Source organism: Amia ocellicauda, chromosome 2, assembly GCF_036373705.1.
Source record: "Amia ocellicauda isolate fAmiCal2 chromosome 2, fAmiCal2.hap1, whole genome shotgun sequence".
NCBI classification, from domain to species: domain Eukaryota; kingdom Metazoa; phylum Chordata; class Actinopteri; order Amiiformes; family Amiidae; genus Amia; species Amia ocellicauda.
The window spans coordinates 47136803-47152047 of NC_089851.1; the positions used below are offsets into that span (position 1 = coordinate 47136803).

Below are 15245 nucleotides of genomic sequence, written 5' to 3' on the forward strand. Positions count from 1 at the left end.
CAGCCATCCACTTCTCCTGCTGCGGCAAGCTTCTTCTTCGTGGCAAAGAAAGATGGTGGTTTAAGACCCTGTATTGACTATAGGGGTCTTAATTCGCTTACGGTCAAGTATAGATATCCTTTACCTTTAGTTCTGGCTGCCCTGGAACAGGTAAGAGGAGCTCGGTACTTTACAAAACTTAATCTACGTAGTGCATACAATCTAATCCGGATACGAAAAGGAGATGAGTGGAAGACGGCATTTATTACTAACTCGGGACACTATGAATATTTAGTCATGCCTTTTGGTCTGGTCAACGCACCTTCAGTCTTTCAAGCTTTCGTAAATGAGTTATTACGACCTTATCTTCATCACTTTGTGATAGCCTACATTGATGATATTCTGGTCTACTCCTCTACTCTCTCTGAACACATCTCCCAGGTTCGTCAGGTGCTTCAATGTCTACTACAAAATGGACTCTACGTCAAGGCAGAGAAATGTGAATTTCACCAACAGCGCGTGGCTTTTCTTGGATACATCATTGATGCCAGTGGAGTTCATATGGATTCTGAGAAGGTGAAAGCAGTTACTGAGTGGCCTCAACCTCAAACTACTAAAGAGTTGCAACGTTTTCTGGGTTTTGCTAACTTTTACCGTCGCTTCATCCGAAACTTCAGTTCGGTCGCCTCTCCTTTAACCTCTCTATTAAAGGGCTCTGCTCGTTGTTTATTATGGACGGATTCTGCTGAAGTCGCCTTCGACAAACTCAAGTCCCTGTTCACCACTGCTCCAGTCCTCAAGCACCCAGACCCTAATCTCCCTTTCGTTGTGGAAGTAGATGCTTCTGAAAATGGCATTGGGGCAGTGCTTTCTCAACGACACGGTCAACCACCTAAGCTTCATCCCTGTGCATTCTTTTCTAGGAAGTTATCACCTGTAGAGAGGAATTATGACATCGGTAACCGGGAACTCTTGGCAGTGAAATTGGCCTTTGAGGAGTGGAGGCATTGGCTGGAGGGATCAAAACACCCTTTTCTGGTACTCACAGATCATCGAAACTTGGAATATATTCAAGCAGCAAAACGCCTTAACCCCCGTCAAGCGCGCTGGGCTTTGTTTTTCACTCGGTTTCAATTCACCCTGACTTATCGCCCAGGATCCAAGAACATCAAAGCAGATGCTCTCTCCCGTCAGTTTGACTCTGTTCATGAACCTCTGTCTGATGATCCCATTCTACCTTCTACCTGTATTGTCGCTCCTATCAAATGGAATTTCTTGGATCAACTTCAAAGGGAACTTTCCTCTAATCCTCCCCCTTCCACATGTCCTTCTAATAAGATCTATGTACCTTCATCCAAGCGTCACACACTCCTTCAATGGATTCATTCTAACCCTACTTCTGGACATCCAGGGATTCATCGTACCATTACCTTGATAAGACAGAAATTCTGGTGGCCCACTCTGGTACAAGATGCTACCCAGTTTGTCAACGCTTGCTCCATGTGTGCCCAGTCTAAGTCTTCACGACATCCCCTCTCTGGTCTCTTGGAACCTCTTCCAATTCCGCGGCGCCCCTGGTCACCCATTTCTATTGATTTTGTTACCGACCTTCCTAGCTCTCAGGGTTATACTACCATTTTAGTGGCAATAGATCGTTTTTCTAAATCATGTTGGCTTGTACCCTTACAGAAGCTTCCCACTGCTCTTGAAACTGCGGAGGTCCTGTTCCATCATGTGTTTCGCATTTATGGGATTCCCGAAGACATTGTGTCTGACCGAGGTCCCCAATTCACATCCCGCGTCTGGTCTGCATTCTTCAAGGCTCTAAATATTAAGGTCAGTCTCACCTCCGGTTATCATCCACAATCTAATGGACAAACAGAACGTCTAAACCAGGAGATCATACGCTTTCTTCGATCCTACTGCAATACTTCCCAAGATGATTGGAGTCGTTTTTTGCCATGGGCAGAATACGCCCAGAATTCCCTAATCAGTGCTTCTACAGGCCTCACCCCCTGTGTGTCTCTTAGGATACCAACCGCCTCTGTTTCCTTGGAATGAGGAATCCACCAAAATCCCAGCAGTTGATGATTGGTTCCATCGCAGTGCAGATGTCTGGAATGCAACACATGTCCGTCTCCATAGAGCTATCCACCGTCAAAAGACCTTGGCAGACCGTTATCGACAACCTGCTCCGCAATATCATCCAGGACAGTTGGTTTGGTTATCAACTAGAGATATTAAACTTAAACTCCCATCCAAGAAATTGAGTCCTCGCTTCATCGGTCCCTTTCCTATCCTCCGCCAAATTAATCCAGTCACCTATCGTCTCCAGTTACCTCCTCACTACAAAATAGCATCATCATTTCATGTTTCTCTGTTAAAACCTTTTCGCCCCGATCCCTCCTCTCCTTCTGATTCTCCTCAGGTCTCTTCTTCCTCTATTCCGCCTCCTCCTCCCTTGGATCTTGACGACGGTCTGGCATATGCAGTCAGGACCCTGTTACGGTCTCGTCGCCACAGAGGACGCCTGCAGTACTTGGTCGACTGGGAGGGGTATGGTCCTGAAGAACGCTCTTGGGTTTTTGCCTCAGATATCCTGGATCCGTCTCTCATTGCGGACTTTCACAGGGCTCATCCCACTGCTCCTGCTCCTCGGCCTCGTGGCTGTCCTCGCCGCCGTCTTCACCACCCTGGTCCGGCCGAGGCCGATTCTGGGGAGGGGGGTACTGTCACGGTCTCCCCTGTTTCTACCTTAGTTCACCACCAGAGGTCTCCCTCTCCTGAATACTAGTTTAGTGCTTCTCCTTTCCATTGTCCAGTCAAACCAGTCTTTCCACATTCTTTCCTACCAGGTGCACCTGTTCTGTCCTCCTCTCCTATCATTGGTCAATCTTTCATTCACCTCGTTCAAACCCTCTCTCCTTCACAGTACTTAAACCCCTCTGTTTCATAGATTCATCGTGAAGTCTTGCTTTCTTTCTAGAATCAATTCTGAGCCTTGTTTCGTGTTTGCGTCTCTGTGTTTTTTTTTTGACCTCTTGCTATCTTCTCTCGTTTACCCCTTCTGGATCTCCCCACTAGCCTGTTCGCCTGATCGATCTACCTTGGACTGTCTCTGTTTCTCTCTCTCGTTTTGCCCTTATTGGATTATCTGCTTCAACTTCTAGCCTGCACTTGGATCCCTTCCTTTGGTCCTTGTGGACGTGACACATACAACCTAACAGCATGTAAACGCCGGCATAAATTTAAAAGTAATAATAATATTCTAAACACATTTTTGCTAAGTAAAAATTTTGTTTTACATCTTCAGTCCTTCTAAGTTTTGTGCTTGGGGCCCAAGTATCATCATCAGCAGAGTGGTCATCAGCGGAGTGGCCGTTAGGGGAGCTCTTCTTGGTCGGTGTTTCCATGGCTAGCAGTGATCCTTCCAGGTGTTAGCTGAGAGCTGGCCGAGCCAACCTGATGACGTTTTCAATGTCTGCATGCACTTGTTTTATACCGTAAGTGGGGTGGGGTGGAGAGTTCTTTTGAGGAGTCAGGGCATAGGTGGAGTTGGAGGCATGTATATTTTTTTCTCAAACCGTTGGGTTGGGGGAGAAAAACATTTTTGGCGGTTGCTCGGAATGTGTTATGGAATACAAGTTGTGAAATAGGTGGGTTTTAAAATAGGTAACACTGTGGAGTAGCGGTTAGGGCTCATAACCAGAAGGTGGTGAGTTCAAACCCTACGTGTAGCAATGCTGTTGTATGCTCAAGCAAGGGGCTTTACTTAGATGGCTCCAGTAGGGTACAAATGTAAGTTGCCCTTGCTAAGTGATGATATGTAAAACACACACACATTCTGGCCTAATAAATAAGCATCACCATTTGTCCTATTTACACGTCAGACACAGCAGCAGCTATACCATGCCACATTTTCAACAATATATTAACCACCAACGTGTTCATCATGTCAACTGACTGGGACCTCTTCGACGAGATAGAACTACTGGAACTAATATCATGTATTGATGGTAAGTATAGTTCTGAAACAGGGGTATTGGGGCTGGGTATGTATATTAATATAGTCTGGTTCCTTTAACCTAGAGGGTAGTATTCGAAATGAAGAATATCGAAAGCAGTTGGTAAGTTTCTTAGGAACTCAAAAATCAAATTTACACTGTTACGGTACAAAGCTTCAGTTGAAGTTCGGATTCCCCAGTGAATCAGGCACCCCAGTTAGCGCTTCCAGTAACAGATGAGGCTTTTCAACAGGAGACAGGCCCGGGAAGTAAAGTCACTGACACAATGTCTGTTCGTTTATCTTCAGTTTATTGAAAGTTTCACACAGCCTTTTATACATCTACAAGCAATATTTCAAAGGAGGTTCGGGGCCGTCCCGAACTTGGATAATTTCTTTTTGACATATGTCCCGGGGCAGTTCCGAGACACGCGAAACAATAATTCATTAGGTATTCTTTATAATTAGGGAAACACTATTTCATCCAGACATGGTACCAAGAACACAGCACACACTATACTGATAAGAACGTGATATATATATTTTCGGTTCGTTACCTAAGGAATGTCCACGGCAGTAGAAATTATCTCTATCTGCCACACAGATAAGTCTAAGCAGAGAAATTCTAATAAGAACAAAGAAACCCTCATAGGAGCAAGTTTTAACTAGTAACTTACTGGAAGGTTTCTTATATTTTCTAACATACACAAAATAGTTTCTTATTATTTTACATTATGAAATATTACCTCTTGGTATGTTGTTGGGACTGAGTATATTTAGTGTTGCAGTAACCATGTATACTGCAGATTTGGGTCACTGCACCGATGTGACAGTTTAGGCTCCTGTCCCTTTTATTCACTGGAGAAGAGGACCTTAGATAAACCACACAAGCAGTCTGGTAGAAACATGTATTCTGGAAAAATAAAAATATATACAGGGTGCAGGGCAACATTCCTCATTCGGCAAAAAACGCAATGGGTACTAACTTAGTACCGCACTATCTAGTATGCAACTTAGTACACAGCTCCTTACTAACTCTGCAAGTTTGTTGACTATTAAGTCCATTACACAGACACTTTAATTATTTATTTTGAACCAATCTTTCAATGCCAATTTTCCTGTTTTACTATCCAATTTGGAATATCCAACTGTACCCTGGTCAGTCTGGTTCACAGCTGCAACCCCCTGCACCAATCCAGGAGGGATGAAGACATGCTACATGTGTCCTCGTGTAAAGACATGTACAGTCAGCCATCCAATTTTCTCACACCACAAGCACTGACAGGGAAATCCATTGCACTGATTGGAGCATAGTACTGGTCTCTCTGACTTCAGCCACAGGTTTGCAGGTGCCTGGTCAATCAGAGGGGGGGGTGCTGAAGCATGGTGAGCTGAGGAATCTAATGTTGACTCCTCCCTCCCAACTCTGGGCAGCATTCATTAAATTATATGGCTGCTGTAGACACTGTTTTAACGTTGCATGGTGGACCAAATTCCCTATCAGAACCAGTTATGTTTAATACAACACCTGTATTGACATACATTTCAATAATTTCAAATATCAAAACTTGGCAAAGTAGGTGGGAGTTCTGTAAGAGACAACGTCCAACAAGTGATGGAATGGTAATATTTTCCTTTTTTTTTAATAGATTGTGGTATAGCTTTTGCTTACTTTCCAGAAAGTATATGTGGGGTTAAAAAAGGTATATTGTATACTAAACCAAACTTTGCAGGCCATATACTTAATTTTATACAGATAAGTTCACTTTATTTTTCCAATAATAACAGCTTTATTTTGTGGTTATTATTTTTTATACATGTTTATCTTTTTGTGACATTTACAGACTCATGACAAATGAGATTATGGCTGGAATGAATCTGAAAGGGAAAGGTGGGAAAAAAACATTTGTGAAATCAGACATTTGAAAAATTGTTACAGGTAACCATCAGATCCAATATATTTAAAATTACATTAATTAAATCAATCTCACATTAATTAAGCATTTGAGCCTGGGGGCTTAATCATGTGGTTAAATTAACATAAGAAGAAATGCACCACAGACTTATGATCACTCCTGAAGGCTCAAATGCTATTAGAATATGGATACATTACAGATAAAATATATTTATATATTTTGTATAGTATGTTTTGTGATTGTATTAAGGATTTGTCAAATTAATATAATTTGAATACTAACAATCACCATGATTTTTCAACCTTTCCTTCAAAATGTAAGTTTAGATAAAAGTTTTTTGTATCTAAATATGTATATATTTTTAGTTTTAATTTTCTGTACTTACAGAAAGTGTGATGAAAACACAGAAGACCACAGAGGCAGAAATATATCAAGCACTGGAAAGGATCCTCAAGTATGCTCCTGATAGATGAGGTGGAGGTGGCAGGCAGAAAAAGATGCCAAACTTAGTGTTTAGATGCTAATGGCAAGGTAAAAAATATTTATATCTGTCCTAATATTTATTTTTCATGTATTTATTTTTTACCAGAAAGTAATGTCAGCATGTCAGTAACCTAGCTGAGTCTTGGTCCTGGAGGACCCCTTACCTTGCTGGTTTGTGTTCCAACTGAGTTCAGTTATTTAATTGAACACTTTAATTGGAGTAATAATTTACATGCATTTGACTTTTTAAATTAGTATCTTATAAAAAGTTTCAATTCAAATTTCTAATACCATATTATGCTTAACTTGAAAAACACCTTTTTAAAATTATTTAAAGGCTCAGATTAGGCAAATTATTAGTTCAAAACAGTAATTGAGAGCTCAGTTGGAACAAGAAACAGAATGGTTAGGGGGTCCTCCAGGACCAGGGTTGAGAACTACTGGCCTAGCTAAATGCAGCTTATGTAGCTATCCCAGTTTTTTTGGCTGTGTTTTTACGGTGTGATTTTATTCTTGTTAATTTTCCTTTTAATGCAAAATTGTATTCAATAAAGTATGACTTTCTACAATATAGTCTCACATTATTTCAATTATAGTAATGTCTAAATTGGGGTATTAATAGCATTGTAGCATAGACTTGCAACATTGATATGATTGATATAATAATGTTATACAGAATCTGACATCAGATTTTGGTCATGTAATTGTTGTATATGAAAGTTAATGTCGTTGTTATGATGTCAGAATCTGACATCATTCCAACTTTCATATACAACCATTATATGACCAAAATCTGACATCGGTTTCAGACGTCTATACAACGTTACACATAAGTCAGCATCTGACGTCAGATTTTGGTCATATAATGGTTGTATGTGAAAGTTGGAATGACGTAAGATTCTGACGTCATTACAACGACATTATTCCAACGTCAATCCAACTTTCATATACCATTACATGACCAAAATCTGACGTTGGTTTCTGACGTCTATGCAACATTATTCCAACTAACTGTGCCTGCTGGGCTACTAGAGACAGTTCTATGTCTATAGAGAAATCCTATTCTCCTGAACCAGACTTTTATATTTCGATGGAGGGGGTGGCCGCATCGCCCGAAACGCCACAAAGAGACCAGCCTGCTAAGAGGCACAGGCTGTTTGGAAAATTACCATGGCTGTCTCTGTAAAGCGGGTCCTCATGGTTTTATTTATTATATTATTTTGGTTGGCGTTTGTTTATATATAGGCTATAGAAATACATAAATTGTTATCTGTAAAATGTTTAATCCTTGTGTGATTCTGATAAAAAAAAAATTATCATTATTATTGTGTTTGCATGTCAAATAACATTATCAGTGGTGTTTAACTGTTTTTGTTTATTTGTTTTTTGTGATAAGTGTGCTGAATACAAAATGTAATGCGTGATAAACAATGGTGTTTGTATGTATGGATTTATTAACTAAATATAAACATAATTCATGTGTATATAATATTTTATTATCAGGTTAACAGGCGTTACGTAAATGAGAATTTCAAATGTCATTAAGCTTAAACACACACACAAGCACTATTCTATCATTCCTCTGTGTCTATAGCGTTATCCATACACTGTTCTAACATTGTTTATCTCTGATTTAGCAATTATGACAGATCCTAAAATCATGCATTCGGTTACACACCTGGCAATTCTCATTTACATGAAGCTTAAACAAATACATAGGTCTCGTTCTACTGTTATAACTTTTCACAAACTGCATTACCATGTTGTCATTACTAATTAAATCTTCAGAATACAAGCTAAACCTTTACAATGCTGTTGTAAAAAATACACACAGTGGTTTCCACATGTTGTGGATAAAGCATCCTGCAACTGTTTGGAGTTATACACTGTTAACACTGCGTTTGTGTTTAAAAAACGCATTATTATTATTATTATTATTATTATTATTATTATTATTATATATTATATCAGTCTCATTTACGTTTAGGTGCCGAGAAAGATCCTATCATTACTTGTTACCACAATTTCCCTTAACTGATTATTATTCAATGATTAAGGATAGGCAGGGCCACTAATAATGTAATGTCTATTAACTTGTGTCAATTTCAGACTAAACAGTTAAACAGGAATGAGAAGATATTTCTCGGCGTTGACAGATTTTATTTCTAAAATTATCAACAAAACAGTTTAATGCAACACACATTTATATTTAAGAAAACTAAATGATATTACACATTCTAAAGATATGAATCACAGATTAACATTTCTAATTGATTTCTCAAATGTCATGAATCACAAACTCCAAACTGTTAAACTTATCTGAACTTCGTCGCAGAGAGGCCTCTCTGGCTTCGGGCTCAGATAACAGCACACGGCACGAGGTCCGTGTGGTTTGGAAGAAAGGCAGTCCGGTTCAGCTTTTTCCAAGAACTTCCACTCAGTCGATGCACCTGGAAGTTGGGGTTTCGCGAATGTAGAGTCTTTTCCAAACAGATTTTCCACTGGTTTGAAGGCTCCAAGGTTGTGCACAAAATCTTCTTTGTAAGCAGGGTTTCCACCGTAGTTACTTGAAGACAAAGTCTTTGAGGAAAGCAGGGCCCTGTTTGTTCCAAGGGTCAAGTTTCTTAAGACTCAAAGAGCTATTTAAATGACTGAACACTTTCGTATACAGTCGACTTAGTCAATTGTCCAGCTGTAAAACTCCACTGGGAGGTGGGCACAGGCGGGCATGCGCAGTCTGTAAAGTTCTTTATTTAATAAAGTCCTTTAAAAGAATTCTTCGTACGGCTCAAATCTCCTTCTCCCAGTTTAACTCTTCTGTTGCCGGCAAAGACTTGGTTGGTTTCTGGTTCCGGTTCGGGCAACAGAGCTACAGGTTGAGCTGTTGCAGCGAGTTTCTGGTTCAGGTGAGAGAGAGAGAAAAAGAGGTTGTGCGCTGTTCTTTATACGTCTGTCTGATCAATAGGTGATTGGTTCTTGAGTTTTTGAGATTGGATTTCGGTTTCAGCCACCAGTGTCCTATTGGAGGGGGGTTTGATTTATGACTGATGTCAATCCATGCCATCTTTTGGAAATGCCGGTTGGCCCGGGTTCGTACCTCTATGTCGGGATTTCGGCTCTCGTCCACTTCAAAGAGTTTTTTTATTACCTACAGGCCCCTTTCTCCAGACATCTCATAGCAGGATTCCAAACTATTTGGCCTATTCTCGGTGCCATCCTCCCCAAAACTGTCATTTTGATGTAAACCAGTTCCAAGCTGATGAGTTAAGGAAATCTGATAACTTCAGTGCTTCAGCTCAGAGCTAAAATGCTCTTATCAAAATACACCCAATATAACGCTACACTGACATCCTTGGACAGCTCTTTGGTCTTGGCCATGGTGGAGAGTTTGGAATCTGATTGATTGATTGCTTCTGTGGACAGGTGTCTTTTATTCAGGTAACGAGCTGAGATTAGGAGCACTCCCTTTAAGAGAGTGCTCCTAATCTCAGCTCGTTACCTGTATAAAAGACACCTGCGAGCCAGAAATCTTGCTGATTGATAGGGGATCAAATACTTATTTCCCTCATTAACATGCAAATCAATTTATATCTTTTTTGAAATGCATTTTTCTGGATTTTGTTGTTGTTATACTGTCTCTCACTGTTAAAATACACCTACCATTAAAATTATAGACTGATAATTTCTTTGTCAGTGGGCAAACGTACAAAATCAGCAGGGGATCAAATACTTTTTTCCCTCACTGTATATATGCCACTATTTCTGAACCCCTGGTTTGCACCGTTCAGTGCGGTTACTTCATGCTGGCCGGCTGTGTCCTTGACAAAAAGGCCTGCAGAGTATTGTGTTCAGGGTGCTTTCACTGTAGTTGAGAATGGATTATATTATAGCCCTGTATGGATAACAGTTGTTGCTCTGGCTAATAAGTCTGTCGCCGATTGTGATGTTGACCGATCATCCTGGGCCAGATCGGTGCCATCGTGCTTAGTTATTTTACAAGTAAGATAGATGACAGTGTTGTTCAGATCTAGATAGTCTTCGCCATTTCCAGTGATGTAGAATTCCAGCGGGGCGTTGTCAGAGAGCGCTGTGAGGGGCGGCACCTCCACATAGAAGCTCTTTTCATTGCTGGTCTGTGTGGGCGCCAGCTGAAAAAGGTCCAGTTCAGATTTGGTGCAAAACTGCAGTGAACGAAAGCCATGTTTAAAATATATCCCCGCAATGTTGTTGCCTGGAGCTCCTCTTCTTACCGGTCCCGTTTCTTTTATGATTGTGTTTCTTCCGTACAGCCTTCATTTAACAGGTGCCGGGGGTCCTGTGAGCCCCAGTGGTGTCGTTATTTTCCTTTTAATGCCTCTCCTTATATACATTAGGCCCGAGCCCTCCTGTTTTGGAGCATTTATTCTACTGGCCACTGCACTTGTAACCTGTCCGACCACATCTTTAGCTATGTTTGTGGCCGCCGATCTGACGTGTTGTTTGACAATTTCTAATCCGCATCTCAAAAAAGGCATAGCTTTTCTGAATAATGATCTAAATTTTCCAGCTACCCCCACACCGTATTGTACCGGAATCCTGGCGAAACCGGGGACGCCGTTACCTGCCTGATACTTGTAGTAGTTCCTATACATGTGCGGGTCTCCATAGTTCTTAACAATCACCATGATTTAAAAGTGGTTGTATCTAACAGGTCGGAAATGCAACTTCACTATCACCTTGCCATATGCGAATGCGACATGTTCGTTCTGATCAGTCTTTATTTCAATGCTGATGGTGTCGAATTGATCCATGCTCAGGGGGACATAGTGGGGCTTATCATATATATATATATATATATATCATATAACTTCCCTTTTCCCCTTTTTTAGGCATACAACGCAGAAGTGGGGCATATGTGTCACCCACTAGTTTGTGTTCAATTATATCGGTATAAACATACATGTGGTTAAAACCAGCAGTAATAGCCACAGGATGGGGCGATTTTTTCCCCCCTTCTTGGGAATGAACCCCAAGACGTGTGCTAGTTGGCCCCTGGTAAAAAACAATAAAGTCGAATCCCCGAAAAGCCTCACGCTTCTACTAATATAATTGTATTGAAAGTATACCTTGGGTGATGTGGGGACTGCCTTGACAGCATTATTCATGGCTGTTAACAATACATCAATGTTTTTATAGTAGCCTTGTGATATTTCATAATACCAGTTTGTATTGGTTGTTTCAGAATGCAATTTGAAGCTCTGTTTCCTGTCAAATGTACTGATGGTCATGGGGTAGTGCATCTCCACCATCCCTACCTCCCATTTACCTGATAGATCGATGGATTTGGCTAGATGATCAGTGAAGTTGGAGGCATTACTGGTTAAAGTCAGGTAAAATCCATTTTCACTCATTTTTTTTTAACCTCTCACAACCCCTTTAACCTCACAATGTCTTTCACCTCAGAAGCTTTGATCCAACTATTTAATTTAAGTCCCCAACCCAGCCATTTGATTAAAACTTGTTTATTCTGGCCACGGCCTCTGAAGTCTAAAATGTTCTGTATACGATAGACTCTATCACCATTTGGGTTTATCTCTTGTAAGTTTTCTGTGTAAAACTGCCCTTTTATGTCATCACCAGCATAATCTTTTAGTTTGTAAATAGGCCTTAATACAGGCACACATTCTTTGAAAAATAATATTTCATCTGTGAATGTCTGGTCATACCCCTTTTCAAATGTCCCTTTTATTCTCGACACCCTCACATGATCATCTTCTTTAAACTTAAATTTTGAAGGTTTGCTTTTCACAAATGACCCATACACAGTCCTCCACACCCTCAGGGCATTGTCTGGGGTGACATCTACTGGACGTTCCTTGACAGTTCTGTGGAATGTGTGATTGTAACTGTGAACCAGATCTGGTAAGACATCCACATACCTAAAAGTGTTCAAGGTTGTAAAGTACTTCCACATTTTTGATTGTATAGTTCTATTGAATCTCTCTACCACGCTGGCTTTCACTTGCTTGAGAAGACTTTGAAAACCATGGTTGAGGAATTCTTTCCCCTGATCTGTCTGCAGTTTCTTTGGAACGCGCCCTTGGGTGAATATTCTTTTAAAGGCTGCGCACACTTGCTGACCCATTTGGTTTTTAACGGTACTGCCCAGGCATATTTGGACAGCACATTTTTACAGGTTAGAATGTTTTTCATACCGTTATTGAAGTTGGAGAACTGACCCATTTCCACCAGGTCTGCATGCCATTGCCAGTTAATGTCTTGTACCCGTGTCAAGTTCCTCTTAAACCGCACCCTCGCCGGTTTGTGCACTGTGTATGTATATTGATATGATAACCATCGTGAAACATGTTCTCTTTTTACATGGTCACCATTTGCTCTAGTACTTCTCAGTAGTGTATCGAGTCCTCCAAAACTACTGGCTTCATTAGGCGTATAATAGATCTATTTTAATCTCTCTTCATGGTTCATTTTCTCATGACTTATTCATACACCCTTCAACTTAGTAACTTATACTAATTAATAACACCTGGGTGGCCAAGTGGTTAAGGTGTTGGACTTAAGATCCAATGGATTTATGTCTATGTGGGTTTGAACCCTACTCTGGGTAAATACTTTTTTATTAAAACTTTATTTTGTTCTCTTTTTTATTTTTATTTATTTTATTTTGAAACTTTATTTTGTTCTTTTTTTTTTTTTTTTTTGCTAACACCATATCATACCAAACCTAATCATAAAACATATAACCTAAAACAAATTATAATAAGTTTAAACTCTTAAACATTACACACACACCATCAGAGGTGTCAGTGAACTGCTGTCAAGATGACCTGTGCCCTTTCCAAAATGACTGTCATCCTAACAAGATGGTGGCCATCCTTACAAGATGGCTGACTGGAGAGGGTCAAAGGGTAAAACCTGGGGGATGGTGGGAAGGAGGAGAGGGTTCCGGTTCAAGGGGCCAACTGGGGTAAGGAGGGGCTTCCTGGCCCATGAGCACCCGGGGTAAGGCGGGGGCTACCTAGCCCATGGGGCTTCTGGGTAAGGTAGGGCTTCCCGGCCCATGGGGCTTCTGGGTAGGGGCGGGGCTTTCAACTGTCACTTTGACATGAAGTGCCATTATCACTACTATCTTCACTTCAACATGAATTTATAAATGTTGTAGCGTTAAGTGGGGGTGTATTTTGATAAGAGCATTCATAGCTCTGAACTAAAGCTCTGATCTAAAGAAGACCTATCCCCCAAAGTTATCAGATTTCCTTAGCTCATTGGCGTGTGAACTGTTCTACATCAAAGTGGCAGTCTTGGGAGGATGGCACCAAGATTGGGCCAAATGGCTTGGAATCCCTGCTGTGAAATGTCTGGGGAATAGGGCCTGTAGGTAATAAAAACTCATTGAAGTGGACAAGAGCCGAAATCCCGACACAGAGCTACGAACCCGGGCCAACCGGCATTTCCAAAAGATGGCATTGATTGACATCAGTCATAAATCAAGCCTACTCCAATAGGACACTGGAGGCTGAAACCGAAATCCAATCTCACAAACTCAAGAACCAATCATCTATTGATCTGACAGGCATATAAAGGATAGCGCACGGCATCTCTCTCTCTCTCACCTGAACCAGTAACTCGCTGCCACAGCTCAACCTGTAGCTCTGTTGCCAGAACTGGAACCAGAAACCAATCAAGTCTTTGCCGGCAACAGAAGAGCTAAACTAGGAAAAGGAGATTGAGCCATACGAAGAATTCTTTAAAGAAATTTATTCAGTTAAAGAACTTTAGAAACTGCGGATGCCCGCCTGTAACCATCTGATCAGTGGAGTTTTACAGCTGGACAATTGACTAAGTCGACTGAATACGAAAGTGTCAGTCATTTAAATAGCTATTGAGTCTTAAGAAACTTGACCCCTGGAAACGAACAGGGCCCTGCTTTCCTGCTTGCAAAGAAGATTTTGTGCACAACCCTTGGAGCCTTCAAACCAGTGGAAAATCTGTTTGGAAAAGACTCTACTTTCGCGAAACCCCAACTTCCATGTGCATCGACTGAGTGGAAGTTACTGGACAAAGCCGAACCGGACTGCCTTTGTTCCAAACCACACGGACCTGGTGCTGTGTGTTTTATTTGAGCCCGAAGACAGAGAGGCCTCTCTGCAACGAAGTTCAGATAAGTTTAACAGTTTGGAGTTTATTATTCATGACATTTGAGAAATCAATTAGAAATGTTATTCTGTGAGTCATAAACTTTAGAATGTGTAATATCATTTAGTATTTTCTTAAATATAAATGAGTGTTGCATTAAACTGTTTTGTTTGACAATTTTAGAAATAAAATCTATCAACGCTGAGAAATATCTTCTAATTCCTGTTTAACTGTTTAGTCTGAAATTGACACAAGTTAATAGACACTAGATTATAGGTGGCCCTGCCTATCCTTAATCATTGAACAGTAATCAATTAGGGAGAATTGTGGTAACAAGAAATGATAGGATCTTTCTCGGCACCTAAACGTAAATGAGACTGATATATATATAACGAGAAGTTACCTGACATAAATACTAACCTGCAATTAGTGTAGTGCTACATTTAGTCTTTGTTTTGAATAAATTTGACAATTTATATCTTTGGAATTGGTGTCTGCATCCAATTATTACAGAAATTGAGTTCTACAAGATTCCAGGATTCGTGATAAGGTGATACTATAAATTCACTTCTTTAATTGAAATTTATAAGTGTACCTTACGCTACACCAGCACAGATGTTGATGGGATGACACACACGCAACAATCTTCCAATGCACAAAGACCTGCGACATGAAAGGGAGCACACAAAGTCAAACGCTAAACGCTAAAGAGGAGCTAAAGAAAAAAT

The 15245-nt window shown here is 40.6% G+C and overlaps 1 non-coding gene across 1 annotated transcript; it reads left to right on the forward strand.

Moving 5' to 3' along the window:
* Positions 1–12905: 12905 nt before the first annotated feature.
* Positions 12906–12988, forward strand: trnal-uaa (transfer RNA leucine (anticodon UAA)). Its single transcript has one exon. It is a non-coding gene; the product is annotated as a tRNA-Leu (tRNA).
* The last annotated feature ends 2257 nt before the right edge of the window (positions 12989–15245 follow it).